Source organism: Eucalyptus grandis, chromosome 3, assembly GCF_016545825.1.
Source record: "Eucalyptus grandis isolate ANBG69807.140 chromosome 3, ASM1654582v1, whole genome shotgun sequence".
NCBI classification, from domain to species: Eukaryota; Viridiplantae; Streptophyta; class Magnoliopsida; order Myrtales; family Myrtaceae; genus Eucalyptus; species Eucalyptus grandis.
In genome coordinates this window covers 53,464,852-53,468,655 of record NC_052614.1, presented here as the reverse complement: position 1 = coordinate 53,468,655, position 3,804 = coordinate 53,464,852, and the positions used below count along the sequence as shown (strand labels likewise).

Here is a 3,804-nt window from a genome sequence, read left to right as displayed (position 1 = left end):
GTAGGCAAATGCTTGAGGCCATTTGATTGTCATTCAAATTGTCTTTTTAGATCTTCCTCTGAATAAAGAGCCTCTGGACTGGACACGAGGATGCAGATAGCAGATGGAACAGCTAAGGGCTTGGAGTACTCGCACAACGGAGCAGATCCTCCAGTTATACATAGAGACCTAACATCCTCCAACATCCTTCTTGATGAGGGCTTCCACCCTAAATTATCAGATTTCGGGCCTGCGAAGTTGAGGTCTGTCGGGGACAAAACTCATGTCTCAATGCGTGTCATGGGGACATATGGTTATTGTGCTCCTGAAAATGCAATGACTGGCGAACTAAGTGTAAAGTCTGATGTCTTTCTTGAACTCATCACTGGGCTCAAGCCAATTGGCAACTCAAGGGCTCCTGGGGAGCATAATCTTGTGGCATGGGTAGGTTTCTCATATTTTTCTGAATGTGTTGTGCACCCTACAAGAAACAGACATTGTTTGTGGATTTTGTTTTATCAATGAAACAATACAAGCTGAGTATCCTCTCTTCTAATATGACGTGGTTGTAGGCTAAGCTGCTCTTCAGAGATCATAGAAATTTCCCCAAGATGCCCGACCCGCTACTACAATGATGGTATCCGATGCATGGACTTTACCAAGCACTAGCAGTTGCCGCAACGTGCCTACAAGATCAGACACTCCTGATGATGCAAGTCAATGGTAGGCTTTCTCAAACAGTAGGATTGGGAGAGTGACTCGCATATGGGAAACAAGACGAACATAAATTTCAGCACTACACAAGCTCAGGAGAACAGTCCTATCTTTGTCGATACAGATCGGATCGACCTGATTCCAAAGCCAAATGAACAAAGACTTCTAGATCTACAATTTCTCTATTTTGGGTTTCCGAAATAAGCACTATAGGAGAATTTGGGTTGGAAATGGGTGAAAATAACGAACAAAACAGGAAAAGATAGAAACTCCGTTGGTTGCTCTTCTAGGCGTCCAAGGAAGTTGAGGGGGCACTGATTCTTCTAGATCGATGACTGCAACTCTTCAAGGATGCAGATTTCGAAAGCTCCGACTCTTCAAGGACAGAGTGAAAACTCTTCTAGGTTTTCAAGGGTACGAACTCTACAAGGTTCACGATACTTGCTTCAAAGCAAAGTTTTCACTCATCAAAAGTCGTCTGTCTTCTACAAGAAATTGGATGGCTTATATCGTCAAAGAAATAAAGACGGAGCATTGAAACTAGGAGAAATAAAGGCAGAGCATTGAAACTAGGAGAAATAGTAAAGAGCATAGAAACTAGAAATTAGTAAAAGCATAACGTCTTCATGGCTCCCAAGGTGTCTTCTCGGTTGAATTGAACTTCATCAATAAGAGGTTTCGTCGAGCTTGAATGCGGGCTGATCTTCTTGGTCGAGAGAATTGTTCTTCAATGTGGGCTGCATCATCCTCCCCATCTTTAAAAGAATTCGTCCTCGAATTCTCGCCATCATCATCAAAAGAATCTCCCACATAAGGTGTTAAATGTTGAATGTTGAAGATGTCATGAATATTCATATGACAAGGAAGATTTAATCGATACGCATTAGGATTGATGCGCTCAAGAACTTCGAGAGGTCCAAGCTTTTGATCACTAAGCTTGTTATAAGTTCCGACGGGATGCCGTTCCGGTGGCAAATAAGCCCAAACAAAATCTCTAGGTTCAAAGATAACTTCACGTCGCTGCTTGTCGATGTTCGTTTTATAGGATTCAGTTTCGCTCTCTAGTCTTTGGCGCACATCTTCATGAATTGTCCTCATTTGAGAAACAATACCGTCGACTTTGTTGCTCGACTTCTCAGCAAAAGGAATTGGTGCAAGATCAAGAGTAGTGTTCGGTTGTCGACCATATACGATCATAAATGGACTATATCCAAGTGCTACGGTTCTCAACACAATTATATGCAAATTCTCCAAGTGACAACCGCATCTCCCAAGAACAGGATTATTATCGATCAAAGTCCTTAATAGATTTCCCAATATTTGATTGACGACCTTAGTTTGTCCATCCGTTTGGGGATGAAACACAATACTATATTGCAGTCTAGTACCAACATTCTTCCACAGTTGTCGCAAAAATGACTAAGAAATTTTGTATCCTGATCCGAAGTAATGGTCTTCGGAATGCCATGCAACTTATAGACTTCCATGAAAGATAAGTTGGCAATATGCAAAGCATCCATAGTTTTTCGACATGGAAAAAATGTACCATTTTTTAAAATCGATCGACAATAACAAAGATCGAATCCATACCGTTTGTGCGTGGTAGTCCAAGGACAAAGTCCGTAAAGATATCCTCCCATGGGGCATGTGGAATCGGTAATGGCAAATAAAGGCCAACATTAGTAACTTATCCCTTTCCAATTTGGCAACGTTGACACCTCATCACATGTTGATGTACATCATGTTTCAAATGAGGCCAAAAGTATTTGACTGAGACGAGTTGTACAGTTTTGTCACCCCTAAAATGTCCTTCACGGTGAACTTCATCGATCACCCTTTGCCAAAGAGAACAGTCCGGCACACATACAGTTTCCTTTGAAAAGAAAACCATCACATACAGTAAAATCAGCAAGCTTCTTTTCATGTGCATCAAGAATGATCTTGGGAAAGTAGGGGTTTTCTTGATATATCTCCTGAAAAGAATCAAATCCAAGAATAGTATAATGCATTGTAGAGAGCGAGCTCTTCTTTCGACTAAGGGCATTGGCAACCTGATTCTAAGCTCCAGCCTTATGCTTAATAATGCAAGTGAACTCCTAGATGTATTCAGCCCATTTTGCACGCCTAGAGTTAAGCTTTTGCTGTCTGGAAATATACTTCAGAGCTTCATGATCAATATATAAAATAAACTCTCGATGAATAAGATATGGCCGCCAATACTCAAGTGTGCGAAATAATCCGTAGAATTCCAGATCATAGGTGCTGTAACGAAGTTTGGCACCATTTAATGTTTCACTAAATAAGGCGATGGGTCAACCTCCTTGACTTAGAACTCCTCCTATGCCAGTACCTGATGCATCACAACACACTTAAAAAACAAGATCAAAATTAGGCAATGCAAGCTAGGGTTGTGCTCAATTTTTCTTTGAGCTATTCAAAACTTTTCTAAGCTGCATTCGTCCATTCGAAAACTCCCTTCTTCATGCAAGAAGTGAGTGGGGCCGCAATGGTGCTAAAATGTGCAATAACCCATCAATAGAATGGAGCGAGGCCGTGAAAACTTCGCACTTCATGCACATTTGTTGGAGTTCGCCATTCCCGAATCACCTTGATCTTAGAATCATCCACCGAAATGCCATTCTTCGAAATATGAAACCCCAAGAAAAGGATTTGTGGTACCATAAAAATAGCACTTGTCGAGAGCCGCATACAATTGTTCCGCCTCAACACACATGATACTTCTTGAAGATGCTGCAAGTGCTCATCAGTAGACTTGCTAAAAATCAAGATATCATTGAAATAAACAACAACAAACTTTCCTAGAAAAGGCTTCAACACTTGACTCATAAACCTCATGAATGTCGATGGTGCATTCGACAATCCGAATGGCATGACTAGCCACTCATATAGCCCATCTTTCATTTTGAATGCTGTCTTCCATTCATCTCTGGGTTTGATTCTAATTTGATGATATCCACTCTTCAAATCCAGCTTCGAGAATATAATTGCACCAGAAAGTTGATCTAAGAGATCATCAAGGCGAGGAATAGGAAATCAATACATGATGGTGATCTTGTTGATCACTCTACTGTCGACACACATCCTCCAAGT

At 41.0% G+C, this 3,804-nt stretch overlaps 1 pseudogene; it reads left to right on the top strand.

Moving 5' to 3' along the window:
* LOC104439905 lies at nucleotides 1-737 on the top strand (annotated as a pseudogene).
* The last annotated feature ends 3,067 nt before the right edge of the window (nucleotides 738-3,804 follow it).